This window comes from Rhinolophus ferrumequinum, chromosome 2 (assembly GCF_004115265.2).
Source record: "Rhinolophus ferrumequinum isolate MPI-CBG mRhiFer1 chromosome 2, mRhiFer1_v1.p, whole genome shotgun sequence".
Taxonomy (NCBI): domain Eukaryota; kingdom Metazoa; phylum Chordata; class Mammalia; order Chiroptera; family Rhinolophidae; genus Rhinolophus; species Rhinolophus ferrumequinum.
The window spans coordinates 78,674,345-78,692,744 of record NC_046285.1 but is presented as its reverse complement, the minus strand read 5'-3'; the positions used below and the strand labels follow the sequence as shown (position 1 = coordinate 78,692,744).

Below are 18,400 nucleotides of genomic sequence, written 5' to 3'. Positions count from 1 at the left end.
GGTATAAATTTAAACCATTTGCAAGATTTTACTAAATTATAAAGTCAAAATCTTTGTGGAATATTCTATAATGGTTACGTCAATAATGGAGTGCTTTGTATATTTTATAGGGGGGAAAAAACTCAGCCCGTATTTTTGTTTGCTAATTGAATTGTCTACTGCATTACAAACAAACTGACCCAATGCATGTGTATAGCCATTACCACAAGTCACTACTTGACAGGCACTGAAATCTCTAAACAAATTTTCAAATATGTCTTGGGCAGGGCCACCATATACCATGTATGGGCTGTGCACTGCACGATCGTATGTGATGGTTCTTGTCTTGGGGGAACTAATCACAAGCTGCTTCTTTAATGTGAATCTGTTCATATGGTTAATGGCAAAACCTCATATTGTATCTATGTAAGAATCAGATACAGCATTAGTTTATTGGCTTTCCAGTTCCCAGATATCTTGCTCTAGGTTTTCTTTGGTTGACTCCCTTATTTTCTGTGCACCATCGAAAGTTCCATCCTTACTGGACATTTTCCTGGGAATTTCCTTTCCATCTTAGACTGCTCTCCAGCCATCCTTTGGCAAGTAATTCCTTGTGTTGGTACCAGGGTGAATATGAGAAGTCAGACCAGAAGTGGTGGATTTGAAGTCCAAGCCTTTAGAGTGAGTTGAGAAAACCCACTGAAAATTTTGTAATGAATCAAAGCCAAAGAAGAAAATCAAACAGCCATAGGAAAATGAAAGAACTTTCTTTATGCATTCATGAAATAGATGGACAATTTCGTAGACTCCTCAGAGAAGAAGAAACGAACAACTGTAAGTCAAAGCATGCTACTGCTTTTAGGCAACTAAGTTACTCTAAGTTTTACAATCTTGTACTTAGAAGTGAGTTACTGAAATAATGTATTGAAAGGAATAAGTCTCACCAACAATTTTTCTCAGTTGTTGATACAGTGTTACCATGTTTCCCTGGTCTTATTTTACTATAAGACCGTGTATAATATAATATAATATAATATAATATAATATAATATAATATAATATAATATAATATAATATCCCAGTCTTCTATTAAGTTTTGCTCCAAAAGACGCATTAGAGTTGATTGTCCAGCTAGGTCTTATTTTCGGGGAAACATGGTAGTTTGAGTTATATACAAGAGCAGAGTGTTTCTGTGGCTACCTGAACCAACCTTACTACCTCTAATTTTTATCAACACTAACAAAAGCAGAACAATAGAAAACATGTATTTCCAGTCCAACTGTTAGCTGAGGCCATTGGGCAACATGGCATGTGTTGAGTAAATGTAATTTCAAAGCAGTTCTTGTTGTTTGGCATTTCCTGACAGACTCCAGAGGGATTTATGAATGAAGGACTTCTGGCTGGGAAAGAAAATTTGGAATTTGGACTTTAATAGGAAATTTCATAGTAATTTAAGAAATGCTAACTGCAGATTAGCTCAATCTCAACGTTGTGTGGTTATCAAAAAGAAGATGTATATTTTGAAAATAAAAAGAGCATCAAGTACATTAATGTTGAGTAGATGTTACGAATAGGAAGAGAACTGTATAATGGGGGGATGATATAGCTTGTCTTGTTCCTCGAGTCCTTTCATTTACTCATATAGAAACAGGGCAAGTATCCTTGTTTATTTCTGCCAATATTTGAGTGGCAAGTAAGGTTTCTGGGCCAAGTTTTTAACTATAACATCATTTCTTAGGATGAGCCTCTTTATTACTATTTTATTTGGAAAAAAAGAACCAACAAAAACCTGGTTATCCTATGAGCTAGGAAAGAGTACATCTTCTGGGTGGCTTTTCCCTTCTGAAGATATTGTTCCCAAGGGCTGCCAAGTTGTTTTTAGAAGCAAGAAGTAAACAGAGCCACAACACTGTGGTCTTAAAGTCATTAAAAATCATTTTTAAAAAGTTGTTAAATATACACACATGTTAAAGCAGCATGATTCACAATAGCCAAAAAGGGGAAGCCATCCAAGTGTCCTTCAGCAGATGGATAGATAAACAAAATATAGTATACACATGCAATGGGATAGTATTCATTTAAAAAGTACGGGAATTCTGATATATGCTACAACATAGATGAAGCTCGAGGACATTATGCTAAATGAAATAAGCCAGTCACAGAAAAGATAAATGCTGTATGAGATATGCAGAATAGTCAAACTGAGACACAAAGTAGAAGGTCGTTACCAGAGGCAGGAGGAAGGAGGAAATTGGGAGTTGTTCCATCGGTATGGAGTTTCAGTTTTGCAAGAGAGAACATCCTGAAGACTGGTTGCACAACCATGTGAATATACTTAACATATTGAACTGTACGTTTAAAACTGGTTAAGATAATAAACTGTTAGAGTATTTTACTGGAGTTAAAAAACATAAACGTCAAAGAAGAACTCTAAAATAAGCACTGATATTTAAAAATATACTTTAAAATAATCTGAATAATATTTTTAGAAAGTCACTGAGATTCTCCATTTGTAGTGGGGGCATTACTAGTCTAGCAAAATAGCATAGATATACCATCTGAAACTGAATAAACAAATAACCCCAAAGATCTTCAAGTAATATTTGTGAGGTCCCAGTTGGGATTCCTTTCTTCTTGATCTTCAGGATATAAGGAAAATTAGGAACTGCCAAACTATTAAAAAAAAAAAGAAAAGAAAAGAAAACACCTTCTGAGAGGAGAACTGACGTGTTTAGGTTCATTCTTAGCATCAGTGAAATCCTAGTAGTTTCATCTCCTACAGTACTTGTGGGAATTATAAATTCTATGATACGCTTATCCGTTTCTGATAATGATATGAAATAAGGGACTTTAGACCCCCAACATCCAGAGCACTTGAAAGGAAGGAAGAGTGAAAAAGTGGCCAAAGTATGGCTGACATTACTCTTCTACTGTCATTACAAACCCCTTTCCTGAAAACTGTATTCCATGCATATCACAACAGTTCTGCTTTCTCTTTTCATCTCCAGCTCTTAGCCATCAAACCCACAATTGTGTAAAAGAACTACTTGCTTACTGTTCGTTTTTAAGGACTTGATTTTCTTAGGATCTAGGAGCCAGATCATGAAAAATTAAGCCTTTATCTCATTCCTACCTCTCATTATTATATTTGATGTGTCGCCACCCAAGGAACAAGTTGAGGGCAAGGAAGGTGAGTTACTGCAATACTGATTTGTCAAAAGCACACCTGCTGAGCACTTGTTCCCAGAGTTCTGCCAAAGGAAATCTGGTTGTGTAGGCATCTGGCCAAGCAAGACTCTTCCAATCGTATTTTCTAATACTGATTTTCTGTTTTCTTTGCTGTTTTTGGTCACATTGCATACATTTGCTCATAAAACTTTTTTGTTTTTGTTTGTTTTTCTGCCCTTCTTCCTCCTCCTTCTCATTTTTCTGACCTATTCTTTATTTCTTATGACACGGTCTGGAGAGCTTCTGGTGATGAGTTCAGGGTTTTTCCTATTTTGTGATCAGCAACACTGAACTTTCATAGGTGCGATTTTTGTGGCAATAGTAATATAGCCTGTTACTTCATCACATCCGTCAACTGACCTGCTTCTGTTTCTTAGTTATCACCACTTTTAGGAAAAGGAGTGAAGAGCTAGGCTGACTCTAAGGGTTATAGAGATAGACATAGCATTGGTGAAGTGTCCTCTCTGCCAACCTCCAGATCAAGGGACATTTTCCTACTTGGTTGATTAGCATTCCTGGTCAACTAGTTTCTGGAGTTGCGATTTGGGTGGTGGTGAGGTGGGGAGAGGAAAGAAGGGAAAGGCAGTTTATAGAGTTATGTCAAAACTTGCTTTTAGGCAATTATATTACATATTCTAATTAGATTTTGTAATACTGTACTTAAAAGTGAGTTACTTAAATGATACACTGTACTAAAAGAAAAAAAATTACTGACAAGTTAGCTGAGTGTATTTCTCATTCTTCTGGGAAGAACGGTGGACATATTCCGTATTGTTGGCTTCATTCTCTTTCACCTTCTCCCAAGTGCATGGCTACCTGTATGCCTGTAGTGAAAAGTGGAGAAATGTTGAACTCCACACTTGTTCTTTTAAGTGAGTGGCAATTGTTTGGTTCCTAAGAACTTTGTTGATTCTCAAGTAAATGTGGAGAAAGCCAATGAGAAGTGGGCATATAAGAAAAACATTCAACCAACAGATTTTGTAACCGATTTAACTACAGGCCTGAACTGGGTGAGATGCAATGTTCTTTTCCCTCTTTGAATAAATGTGGGCTTTGTTTAGAATACCAGAGGGAATATCCCAAGATATAAAAATATTTGGATTAAGATATTGTATGGTGGCCCCCAAAAACATATGTCCACCTCCTGGGACCTGTGAATGTGATCTTATTTGGGAAAGGGGTCTTTGTAGATGTAATTAAATTACGGATCTCAGCAAGAGATCATCCTGGATTACCCAGGTCAGTCCTAAATCCAATGACAAATGTCTTTAGAAGAGAGACACAGAGGAAAAGGTCGTGCAAAGACAGAGGTAGAGGTTGGAGTTATGTAGCCATAAGCCACGGACCACCTGGAAGCATCAGAAGTGTTACAGGCACTGGAGAATTTTCCCCTAGAGTCTTTGGAGGGAGCGCACCTGCTGACACCTTGATTTCAGATTTCTATCCTCCAAAACTGTGACAAAACACATTTCTCTTGTTCTAAGCCGCCAAAGTAGTGGTGCTTTGTTACAGCAACCCTAGGAAACAAATTCAGATCTCTTCCTTAAAAACACTAGAATCTTATAATGTGGAACTTTAGGGAACAGAAACAGCATTTATTTATTTATTTATTTATTTATTTATTTATTTATTTATTTATTTATTTTTAAAGTAGTGAAAGAGCAGTTTATTAGAAGAAAAAGTACACTTCAAAGAGGTAGAAGTGCACCCGAGCAGAAGGCAGTGGCTCAAGGGCCATTATTAGAAGAGAAAGTATACTACAAAGGGATTGGAGTGGGCCTGAGCAAAAGCGTGCCTCAAAAGGCTCAAAAGGCCGAAACAGCGTTTATTAAGTACCCCTGTGGCAGGTACTGACTAGATGTTTAACTTAAATGATTCCTATTTTTAAATTATATTTATTGAGGTAACATTGGTTAATAACATATAAATTTCAGGTGTACAGCATTATAATTTGATATCTTTACACTCTATTGCATGCTCACCATCAAAATTTAGTTTCCATCTGTCACCACATATTTGACCTCCTTTGCCCAATTCCCCCTCTCTCCACTCCCTTCCCCTCTGGTAACCATCAAACTCATTCTATGAGTTTGTTTTTGTTTGTTTTGTTAGTTTGTTTGTTACTTTTTGTTTTATATTACACATGAGTGAAATCATATGGTTTTTGTCCTTTTCCTTCTGATTTGTTTCACTTAGCATAGTACTCTCAAAGTCCATCCATATTTGTCGCAAATGGCAGTATTTCATACAGTATTTCATATACATATATATACATATACATATATATACACACACACACACACACACACACACACACATACATACATACAAGGGGTGCCAAAAAATGTATACAAGTGAACACTTTGGTCAACGTTGCTCAAGCCGTAGTTTGCTGTAATTAGAAGTGTCTGGATGCTGATGGTAACTGCTTTGAGCATCTCTTGTAATTGCAGAAGTCAAACGTGACTTGTAGTCATCTCGTTATTGGTATATATTATTACAATTTTAATACAGGGTTTTCCTTTCTTAAAGTGTATATCCATTTTTTTGGCACCCTCTATATATAAAACATCTTTATCTATTCATCTGTCAATGGACACTTAAGTTGTTTCCACATCTCAGCTATTGTAAATAATGCTGCAGTAAATATAGGGATACATACTTGTATATCTTTACGAATTAGTGTGTTCATATTTTTTGGGTAAAGATCCAGAAGAGGAAATGCTGGATCATGTGGTAGTTGTATTCTTAATTTTTTGAGGAACCTCCATACTACTTTCCATAGTGGCTGCATCAAATTATATTCACACCAACAGTGCATAAGGGTTCCCTTTTCTCCACAACCTCTCCAATACTTGTTATTACTTGTCTCTTTCATAATAGCCATTCTAACAGGTACGAGGTGATATTTCATTGTGATTTTGATTTGTATTTCCCTAGTAACTAGTGATTGTTGAACATCTTTTCATATGCATGTTGGCCATCTATATGTCTTCTGTGGAAAAATGTCTATTCAGATCCTCTGCCCATTTTTAAATCAGATTGTTTTGTTGTTGTTGTTGTTGTGGTTGAGGTGTATGGGTTGTTTATATATTTTGGATAATTGTCCCTTGTTGGAGATATCATTTGCAAATATCTTCTCCCATTTGGTTGGTTTGTTTTTTGTTTTTGTTGATGGTTTCTGTTGGTGGGCAGAAGCTTTTTAGTTTGATGTAGCTCCATTCATTTATTTTTGGAGTCAAAGTCACAAAAAGCCTTTGGAGTCAGTCACAAAAATATCTACTTCTGAGACCAATGTCCAGAACCTTAATGCCTATGTTTACTTCTATCAAATGATTCCTATTTTAAAGATGAAATCGAGGCCTACAGTCCCACAGTGGACACATAGGGAGCTGGGTGAGAATCCTGGCAAGAGGCAGCTTGGTGAGTAGTTGCAAGCTCTGACTCTGGATCCCGTCTGGGTTTGACCCTGGCTAAGTTCCTCAACTACGTGGATTCGGTTTCCTCAACTGGAAAACAGGAATGATAATAGAACTTCATAAGATTTCTGGGAAGATTAAAAAGTGTTAAGCCTTTAGAATAATACATAGGAAGGGCTAAATCAATGTTAACTCTTATAAGTACTACATACTATACTAATATACTATTGCTAAGGCTGTGAATACCAGGCAAAGAGTAAAAGAGAATGAGATCATTTTTAAGGCAGAACATGTGAACTTGTGAATCAGTTATCAAATTAGAAGTCGCTTTGAGAGAGATTATTCTTCAGAATATTTTATTCAGTTCCAGTGTGGCTGTCATAAAGGAGATAAAAAATATATAACCTCATGTCAAAGATGAGAAAACTGGGGCTTATTAAGTTTTGGTACCTTGCTTATTGTCCAAAGCCAAGGAGGAAATAACACTGGGAGTCTGTCCTGGATTCTCTCACCGCAGAGTGGCCTATCACACCAACTGCCTCCTACAGCAGTGCTTTCAAAATGCTGTCCAAGTGTTTTTTGAATAAGTAGAATCAAACCTTGTCATCAATAACGTTAGAGTAATACTGGAGCTGCCTAAACTATTTTGAAATGAAGAAAGTGTTGCCAACCATTTCAGAACCATAAATCTCTTAAAAGATTATAGCAAAAGGGAAGGATTAAGAAACAATCATTCAGAAGTGAAATCTATTTCTTTTTGTCCACACCCACCACTCTTTTTCCCATTTGCTATCGATGTAGTAAAAGTGGGCTGGCAGCTAGTGGTAATATAGTAATGTTTTCTTCATTCTATTTCCTTTTCTTTCTTAAGAATAAAAGAAACAGAAAGAAAATGAATGTCCTATTATGAACACTGACCGTCCTCACTTTCATGGTTAACATTTTTGAGAGAAAATGTTTTCATTTTACCATATTTCTCTCTTAATTTGTCCCACCGGGCTAACAAATAACTTATTAAAACACTTACTCCTCTCTTGCAACCCAGGTCTTTCAGGATAAGATGCTACTCCATTTAAATAAAAGATGAAGGATGCCGAAACAGAAGCAGCCTTTAACCAACAGACCCATAAATAAGACAGTAGCTGGTGCTATGCAATCTTGATATTGGCACTTGTACTGGGATTGGCCAGAGGTTCTTAACCTGGAGGACAAGAACTTGGGGGGGAGGTGGGGGGAGCATCTATGAATTCCTTGACATGTGCACATAAACACTTTTCTGAATATACTTCAAAGCAGCCTCTCCACTCAAGGCCTCATTACTATAGCTAATTACCATATTTAACTCCTTTGTGTCATCTTAAATGCCATGACAATGTCAAGTACATAATAAATGTTTCTTGGTTGCTCAAGTGAGAACCAGAAGCTTCCTGTTGTGATCGGAAGGGTCAGGTTTCTAAAAGTGAGACTCCATGATACAATCAGAAGAACGTACCTGCCTAGGAGGGTCCAGGTTTGGCTTCTTGTCCTTGCTCCTCCACGGAATGGTCTTGTATGGGTTACTTCTCTCTGCGGTGCTGTTTCTTCATCTGCGAAACACATATTTTCATCAAGCCAAAGATGCTTTCAAATTTTAAAACAGTTCTGTTCCATGTAAAAGGTTATTGAGCCTCTTAGATGGATGTCCTTCTACAAAATTTTAGAATGTCTTATAAACAAGGTATGACCAGCTAGCCTTATTTTTAGAAATGATTACAGTTTGAGGACATGCCGTTGGCTAGTGACTTCCCAATGTACTCTAAGAACTGCACAGTGTCACGTGACCATGTATGGCAGGGTTGAAGGGAGGCCCCAGGCAGAACAAAGAGATGAGGCTAAGAGCCCTGCACCTTGCTTCTATCAGAGCAGCTTGCTTTTAATGTTTTGTATACTGGATTTCTGGTTGATATTTTGTTTGTAGAAAATGCGTCTTGATTTTAATTAGTCTCTCTTGATATCCATGGGGAAAAAAGGAAAAAATAGATTAGGTTAATCACTCTGTTTCAAAAATCTATCTTCGGAAAAGCACTGGGAAAAAAATCAGAAACTCTGAGGCTTGTTTCCTGTTTTGTTATTTATTAGCTGTGTCGTATGAGGCAAGTCAGATATTCTGAATCTTTGTCCTCACGTATAGAATGATGATAGTATCTTGTTCACAGGGTAGTTGTTAAGAATTAAGTGAAATAATGTTTTTGAAAGTGTTTTGTAATTGGTGAAGCGTCATAGAGATGGGGAGTGGGTCTGTAGTGGTGAGCCCCAGGGCTATGTATTTTGCCCTGACCATTGCAGCATTTTTGTCCATCTGAATTAAGTCACAGAGAGTATGGATGACCAAATTTGCAGATGAACCCAAGTTATGGGATGGAGTTAGAAAAGACTTAGCAGATTCCAGAATTCAAGAATGACTGAGGGTAAAACTTTTGGGGAAATAGGAACTCTTGTTCTTCAGTTCAAAAAGCCAATTGTAACATGGGGGGAATGTGGCTTACTCTCAGTTTAAGTAAAAAAGACTAGAATCTTCTTCGACTTCAAGTTCATTAGGTGGCAGTAGTGTTATGATACGGTTGGCAAATAAAGTGATCTAATTGTCTTAGTCCATTTTGGCTTTTATAACAAAATATCACAGACTGGGTAGTTTATAAACAACAAAAGTTTGTTTCTTCCAGTTCTGGAAACCAAGCAGTCCAAGGTCAAGTTGCCAGCGTGGTTGCGTTCTGGTGAAGGCCCTCTTCCCGGACCATAGCCAGCACCTTCGTGCCGGTCCTCACCTGGTGGAAGAGGCAAGGGCCCTCTGGAGCCTCCTTCATAAGAGCACTAATCCCATTTGTGAAGACCCCATCCTCAGGACCTAAGCACCTCCTGAAGGCCCCACTTCCCCACCTTTGGGAGTTAGGATTCAACATATGAATTTGGGGGGGACACATTCAGGCCATAGCATCAGTATTCTTATATATTTATAGAAGTACTGGGCCACATGAGAGGGCTACAGCTCTTGACTTTGTTTAGCATCCTTCTTCCAGCTATTAGAAACAGTCATAGGAAGCTAGATGGAGAAAGTCTGGACAGTGGGAAATAAAATGCAAGACATGGTTTTAAACAGGGCTGTCGTAGAGGGGAAGGTTTGGAATTGTTTTATTATTTTCAGAGGCGCATCTCGATAAACTTTAAACGTTAAGAGGTATCTAAAGTGGAAGAGGTTGCCTAGTTGAAATAGTGAGAATTCCATTAGGGAAACTTTTCGCGCAGATACTGGACAGCACCGTCGGAGGGTTGCTTTATCATCATTGCTACGTGTCCCTCATTTCCTAATGTCGACCGAGCATCAATGAATCAGGAGGTTTGGCTAGAAATCAATGATAAAGACATATTCAATGGTCTTAGAGTTTGCACCCTGGAAACACAGCTAGGCAAAACCTAGACCTGTTTCAAAGAAAAAGGAAAAGCGTTCTTATTGTAAAAGTCACATCCTGAGAATATCAGTCCTGCATTTTTGGCCCTCGGATTGGTCCAGGATGGTTATCAGCCAAATGTCAGGCGGTCCGGATTGGTGCCAGGTGGTCTGGTCATGTAAATGTGTTTTTCCTAAGTCCTTCAGGGACTGTTAGAGAGTTATCTTATAGGCTTTATATATGTATATCTCCAGGCACAACTGGAAGGTTCAAAGGTTTAAGTTCCCAGGCTAGTTAAAGCAAGAATAGAACTGTTTTTCAGTCCTTAGCCTACTTGATTTTAACCATTTAGCAGCCTGACCACAGTGACTCCATTTTATTTATTTGCTCTATTCCTACATGCATTTTGTTTCTTCTCCTTCTAAGAGATTCCTTTCAGGCGACCCTGTGGAGTCCTTCAGAGATGTATGATGTAAGAGGGTAAAATGGTGACTCCCATTGGTCTGGGAGAAAGAATTCACCCCAAATGTCATGCGGGTACCATGTACCTGTTTTGTGTTTGCATCAGTGCTTGTTCTATCCTAAAAGGAGGAAACTGCGGAATAGCTTTTTGTCCTATATTATAACCTGATTTTTCTGCCTGTCAAAACCAGAACTAGGCCAATCTGATTGATTTTTTTCTTTGTTTAAAGTTTTAGGCAATGAAACATCCTATTAAAAATGTAAGGACCAAGCTGTCCTGTGGAGCAGATAAAGTATCTGCAGCTTCAAGGAATAAAAAGAGTTGGCAACTGAAGTATTAGGGTCAGTTATATATTCTTTCTATGCCTAATTTTTTCTATCAAAAGGTACAATAAGCTAATTTTACTTAAAAATTACTTTTCAGTGGACGAATTAATAAAGGAAAAAGCAGTTTACTATTCTTAGGAGAAGATTAAAAACATGAGGTTTCCCCCATGACTGGGGAAGAGGCCAAGTGGATTCTCTCTGTTGGAAGTAGACGGAAGCATTGAAGTTACTGGGTGTCCATTGGTTGGTCACAGGTTGGTATTTTATCTCATTTAGAAGGTAATCGATAACTACATATAAGGAAGCGGTATGATAATTCTGACTAAAGGTCTTACACAAAAAGAGGATTATTAGATTTTCCAAAGAAACAAAGATAACGGCTCTTAGGTTTACATAAGAATTCTTTGTTTTCACTTTGCTTTCTTCTTTTGCATCAGTGAACATTTATTTATGCTTATTGGGCATGACATTCTATGAGGCGTAACAAGTATGTTCCAGAACAGAGATGAACTGGTACTTTGGCTGTCTGTGGGGGGATGTAGGTATGAGCAGAGGTATTATATTGCTCCAGAAAAGTTGCTTTGGACATGCCATCTTGAGCTTTTATCCTTCTTTCTTGTTTCTAGTCTTTTTAATTTTCTTGTGCAATATCCCACTTGCTATATTCATTCCCAAATTTTCTTTTTAATTTTTTTAGAGATCTTGAACTCAAAGTGATAACTTTAGCTTGGAACTCCTAATGGACATCCCTTGATTTTGTAACAGTGCTGAAAGGGCAGGTATGCAATATTTGTATAGCAAACCATCACTCATGAAACTGCCACTCTACCTGGTAATAGTAGCGGATACTTATTGAGCAGCTCCCAGAACTTTGCTAACCACTTCTTATATATTACCATATGCAGTTCATTTAACATTATAATGGAGGCACAATTTCTACACCTATTTTACAAGTGAGGAAACTGAGGCATTGGGAAATTTAAAAACTGACCCATAGCCTCAAAGGTAATGTACAACATACACTCTTAACCACTTTGCCAGACTGCCTCTCTATGCAGAGGGCTCTGATCATAACCTGGCAATCCATCTGTCCGTCCGTCCGTCTATCCATCCATCCATCCATCCAATCAAATAAGTAGTCAACAGCATCTACTAGGAATATACATTATGAGTAAGACTGACGTGGTCATTCTCCTCCAGTGGCTTTCTAAAGAGGAGGAGGGACATTTATGCGAGCATGCCCACACAGTGTGATACATGCTATGACTAATCACTTATCACTTACCTGCGACAGGGAAGTGAAAGGTACGCTAGGGTTCAGAAGGAGCCTCTAACCCAGTCTCGAATGGGGTGTTAGGACAGGCGGATCAAAGAGTTCTCGTCCTCATCACTATGTGCTTCAACTTTTTTGTAGCAAAAGGCATATAATGGAACCTCTAGGAAGAAAGGTCTTTGAAACAAGGTCATCCCTTGTGTTGTTCCCCTGGCGCCTGGCACATAGTGGCTGCTCAAGTAAAATCTGTTGAATAAATGAAAATACTAATGCTCCATAATAAATCCATTATAACAAGGGGTCTTTTAACTTATTTCTAACTTGACTCTGAATAGTTATAAATGCTTCTCCTCTAAGCCTGAAATAACTATTCCCTTTTGATTTTAAAAAAAGAAAAAAATCAAGTCCCTGCTCCTTTTTAACCCATTTTCTGACAGCTCTGTTCCAGGAAAGCTGCCATACCCATCATATTTTACTAGAACAAGGTGTCTGCAAGTACCTTTTAAAACAGGTGTGTGCCCTGAGTAGAGATTCTGGGACAGTCTGGGAAAGTGGAGACGGGTTGCTTTGTCCCTTTTTCCCCCAGTTGCTCTGTGGGATTCCACGCTCTGCTCTGTAGTTATCAAATATTTGTTCTCCCTTCACCTTTCCAGGATGACTTGGATATTTTTCTTCCCCTCAACTTCTTCCCCACCTTGTCACTCTTCAACAGGTGTTAATTTGGGGAAAGTGGTTCTTAATTATTTACCACACAATCGTCTGGCAGACTGTAAGGACCCAGGGCAGAGTGAGAAAGACTAACACAAAACTGAAAGCCCAGGCTAATGATTTCCCTCAACAAGAACTTGTGTTATCATAAGGCAGTGTTTTATTTAGGTTGTAGTTCTTAGCTGTAAAACAGGTATTACATTATGTCTTCTTTGTGCCTGCTTGGAATGTGTTGGGGTTAATGTCATATTTTCCTTAGTGAAACAGCCACAATTCCAAGGTAACAAAATAATGCTGATGGGAAGGGAACACCAAAGCTCCTCTGGGGAGAAGTTAACATAAATACAGGGCCCATCCCACAGTTATGGGGCCAGTTTTGTACACCATCTTTGCATGATTTAATTATATAATTTTACTTCCTAGCCTGATGCCACAGTTTAAAACTGTACCTCATTGCCTTCACTGCTTAATTTTTCTCCAGAGCCTTATTTCCTTCTCATATGCTATATAATTCACTTACTGTTTTTATTCTATTCTATTCTGACACCCCTTTGAAAATTTAAGCTTCTCAAGGACAGGAATTTTTGAATGTTTTGTTTATTATTCATCCAGGACCTAGAATTGTCCTGGTACAGTGTAGATGCACAACAAATAACTGTTGAATAAATGAATTGTGAATCCCAATCAAAGCAAAATTAATAACAAGGATCAACGTTTTCCTACATGTATTTAATATAGACAACTGGTTGGACATGTAATATTATTTTATAGAAGTCTTCTAATTGGACCAAATATGACCGTCATGGGAACTTTGTAAAGAAGTTGATGGTCAAACTCCTTTGTAAAGGAGTTGATGGAGCCCATTTTCATCAGCATGATATACTCTTCTAACCATATACATGGAAAGACAAGCCTGTGCTGGGGAGAAAGGAAACTGTTGAGGGCTCCTGATGCAGGCAGACTGACTCGCACCCCTGAAGCGGAGGGTATGGTTTGGCTCAGTGTACTCGAGCCAGTTCCTGGCCACAAGTCCAGGTGCGGCTTCCCACCCCCATGAAACTCAGTCACGCATTTTGTATTCCTGGTTATCACCCAATTCCATGGTTCTTAGTACAGGATCACACAGTTTATGGGAACTCAAAACACAAAAGACGAACAGGGGAGTATATTAATGGTTGGGGAGCTTCTCTTGTAGTTGAGATTGTTATAATTACAGGAGATGTGTCCTGGCAATGACATGTTGGTGTGCTCGGAGGACCACAGTGGCTGCTCCCGCTCTTCCTTTCCCCCAAGACGGCTACTTCCCTGGGCCAATCTAATGTAAGGGAAATCAGGCTAATCTGAGTGTCCTCCCTCTCTCGTCCAGTGCGGCCTCTCAACAACTGGCCTGAAGAACTTATAAAGGAGTAGACTTATCTAGAAGCAGGAGGAACAATTGGCCTCATAGGGCTTGGATTAACATGAGTCCAAAACGATAGGGCATTGCAAGCAACTTCTCTATAGGACTGCATTAATGGCATTTGATTTATTTCTAAACAGCAGAAAGTTTGGGCAAGTTTGAAAATATATGCAAATCACATAGCTGTAACACCTGTGCCACTGTTAATTATTTCATATATTTCAATGCAACCCTTGGGAAAAAGCCTAATGTAAACTATTGGTCTAGTGGTATATGGGAATTCATGAACTCCAAGTTCTAAACCCATCTTTTTTTTTTAATACCTTGGATAATTTATAAAAAAACAGCTTTATTGAGATATTATTTACACACCACACAATTCACCCTTTTAAAGTGCACATTTCAATGGGTTTTAGTGTACTCATAGTTATGCAACTAGCACCAGTCAATTTTAGACTATTTCTGTCAACCCAAAAAGACACCTTGCACCCTTTAGCAGTTATTCCCTTTTCTTCCCAACTCCACCCCTATTCCAGCCATGTGCAACCCTGAATATACTTCCTGTCTTTGTAGGTTTGCCTATCGTGGATATGCTATCTAAATGGAACACAAAGTATGTGGTCTTCTTTCACTTAGCATAATCTTTTCAATGTTCATGTTGTAGCCCGTATCAATACTATATTCCTTTTTCCTGTTGAATAATATGCCATTGTTTCATTCCATATCACATTTTATCTATCCATTCATCAGTCAATGGACACTTGGGTTGTTTTCCTTTTGGCTGTTCTGAGTAATGATGCTGTGAACATTTGTGTACAAGTTCTTACATGGACATAGGTTCTCAGTTCTCTTGGATATATATACCTAGGAGTAAAATGGCTGGATTTTATGGTGACTCTATATTCAACTTTTTGGGGAACTACCAAATTATTTTCCACAGCAACTCAACATTTTACATTCCCACCAGACATATATGATGGTTCTAATTTCTCTACCTCTTCAATAATTGTTACTATATGTTTTTTTGATTATAGCCATTTGGTTGGTGTGACGTGGTATCTTGTGGTTTTGACCTTCATTTCCCTAAAAACTAATGGTAGTAAGCTCATTTTCATGTGTTGATGGGATGTCTGTACATTTTCTTGGGAGAAATTTTATTTCTAGAGAAATGTCTAAAATCCCTTGCCCATTTTTAAAGTGGGTTATTTGTCTTTCAGTTGTTGAGTTTTTCTTCTTTTGCTTTAAGAACAGGATAATTGGAGAAAGAGAGCTCAGACCTCTGACCCACTCTTGCCCAGAAAAGAGCTTCTGCAACACAGAGCTGGGTGGGTGAGATGCCGGTGGCCTGCATTTCCCAGAAATATATCGTAGCCCGAGCTTGGGATTAGATTGGGATGCAGCCCTGTGCTCTTGGTTGCACCTACCTGGAGTGGAATACGGTCATACCCCTCAGGACCTGCAGGGAAGTGAGTCGTGGCTCAAATGCCACAGACTCCTGCTGTTCTTACTGCAATTTAGTAGATTGTCTGAATAAAGTTTTCTTAATTTGTTGTATTGTCTCAGGACAATTTTTAGAGACTAAATGGTTGTTTATCTATAAATTTCAGCAGTTATTGTTATGTTACTAAAGAGTAGGTTCCAGGAGCTCTACACGCCATCACTCTGGAAGTTGAATCCCACGTGGATAATTTTTAATGGAGATTTTGTATCTTGTATACTGGTGGTAAAAGTTTATGTTGACATAGTAGATATAGAATTAGGAAGGACAGTTTTTACAAAATTATTTGCAAATTTATAAACATTGGGTTAAGAAAACAGGTTGAAGTTGAGGGCTGGTTGACTTTCAACTTCATATCTAGTCAAATTCTAGAATGCTGATGCATTTGGTTTGATAAACCATTCTTAATTTACTGTTATTCAATAATTGTGTAGAAATAGTTGAATAATGAGGGCGACAGTGCATTTCATATGAGAGTTTGTTGTCGCTTTAGTAATCTATGTACAAAGCCATCGCAACTATTGAAACAGTATTCAAAATGATGCCTATTTTAAAAAGCATAGGAATAATTCAGAGGGGAAAATCAGGTTAGTAAAACCTCATTAGTTTTATGAATATAAAAAGTTCACAAGCAGAAATGACCATGTACTTCTTAATTTTTGTGTAATTCAAAAGAATCACCATCCCGCAACGTCTGTTAGAAAAACAAGTTTCCTAACTACCTTGATGCATTTATTTGTAGTTTGAGGGCTAAGATTTACATTTAACAATTCTCCAAATTCCTTATTTGAAGTATGGGCAGAGCTCATATGTGAATGGCCAACCAGATGAATGTCACTTTAGTTGAAACAGATGTAGAATCTCTGCTTATACCTAAAACCCTTCTCTACCCATTTCCCCACACCTCCCACAGCAGACTTATCTGCATCTTTCTTCTTGGATTTAGAAGTCTGGTTACTTACAAAAGATCACCTCATCATTTTTGACAAAACACATACTGCTTAATAATCATGAGAAAATGTTAAAATGTATTCCTTGGAAATTCATCTTTTGGTGCGGTTGAGTTGTGTGTATTATTGCCTAAAGTAGCTTATGGGCAAAAATTATTGTATAAGAGCATGCAATCAGATAAAGATGAATATTTAAGAATGAAACCATGCACCTCCCAATATTTCCTTGAATATTATTACTGAACTCACAAAGATAAGTAATGAAAGTAATTTGCAAAGTAATGTTCTCTTCTTTTGGCTTGGAAAGTTTCAATAATAAAGTTTGGTTTCTTGGGAGAAATTTCAAGACGTCTTAGTTTCCGACATCCAGGCAAATGGAAAAACCCATTCGATTCTTAAAATTTTAATGTAGTTAAATAATAAACGGATAAACTGCATTAAAACTCGGTATTATTTGTTCCCCTATAAAGACAACTTCTGTCCTACTAAGGCTACTTGAAGTGGCAAGCAGTTATCCTGGAAGATGCTTACCTCCGGGTTGGTCGTGTCTCCCTGCAGTCTGAGTGAGCACCGGTGCCTGGCTCCTCTCCAGTGTTGCGAGTTTCCCACTGCGCTGGGCGCCTAAGAGCTTCCCACAGTTGGGTGTTCGGCCCCGCGGTTTGCACTGTTGCCAAAACTCCAGTGGTGCCAGACTGATTCTGGTGATTAATTATTGACAAAAGGAAAACACTCCCACGCAAACTTGTGTCCAACCGCACTGCTCCCAGAGACTCCTTCCAGAAGACAATGCTGGTTGCACCACTCCCCTTCCCCTTGGCTCCCCGGTCCCAACTTCCCACACGCTGCCACTCAGTCCTGGGAGACGAGGCTCATCCTCGGAGGAAAGCAGCCCAGCGACTTCTACATTTTTTAATTTGGTTTTCTGTGGCTCGTGAATACTTCTCCCGGGGATCAGCCTCTCAGGAGGGGGCACTTTGCGGATGCGGGGGAAGCCAGGGCTCTGAGAGCAACCGAGGAGGCTAAAGGCGTCGCTGTCACCTCGGGCTGCTGCAGTAAAACCCCAAGCCTTGGCGGGGATGCGGAGGAGGGATAGGGAGGCGCCCTCCTCCTGCCTCAGGCTGGGAGCCGGGACACCATCACAGGGGCATGTCCTTTGCTGGAGGTGGGTGCGGGGCAGATAAACTGGAGGCACAAGGTGGAAGATTCGGGTCTTTAGCTCAAGCCAGCGTTAATCCGCCCAGGGAAAGCCTGTGCCCCGCGTTCGTCCATCCGCAGACTTCGGCAAGGGGCCGAAGCCCCGCGGACTGAGCAGGACTGCGGTGTGACACTCAGCAGCAGGCTGTGAAGTGAGCCCAGGTCTGCGCCTGGGCAGCAGTCGGCGGCGGAGCAGGGATCAGACTCCATTTGTTTTTCAAAAACCGAAGAAAGCAAACCCTTTTAGCGTTGGCAGTACATTTTTGTGCCTTTGAACGTGCAAAACATCTCTCTCCGCTCTACTCCCTCCATCCTGCCACCTTCCCCCACCCCGCCCCTTGGCTGGGAGGTTAATCTTTGAAAAGCTGGACCCCGTAAGGCAGACAGATGGACAGACAGATGGAAAGATCGTGCCCCAGGAACTTGTGTGTGCTCACTCACAAGTGAAGAGAATTAATTTGGGCCTGGACTGCAGCAGGAAGGCAAATTGGGGAAAGAGTGCTGGGAGGCGGCTCGGTGATGCAGACACGCGTGTCGC

The 18,400-nt window shown here is 39.2% G+C and overlaps 1 protein-coding gene across 6 annotated transcripts in view; it reads right to left on the bottom strand.

Moving 5' to 3' along the window:
• The window catches only part of SPTSSB (serine palmitoyltransferase small subunit B), a 28,815-nt gene extending 10,701 nt beyond the window's left edge, over positions 1-18,114 (bottom strand). For 2 of the 6 annotated variants that reach the window (XM_033133235.1, XM_033133267.1), the window contains exons 1-2: positions 12,126-12,353; positions 8,119-8,212 (exon numbers count right to left, since the gene is read on the bottom strand). The gene's annotated coding sequence lies outside the window, so the exon portion shown is untranslated. Of the gene's footprint in view, positions 1-8,118; positions 8,213-12,125; positions 12,354-17,199 lie in introns of those variants that run through there. The other 4 variants (XM_033133251.1, XM_033133241.1, XM_033133227.1 and 1 more) reach the window with 4 other exon arrangements.
• Between the last annotated feature and the right edge of the window lie 286 nt (positions 18,115-18,400).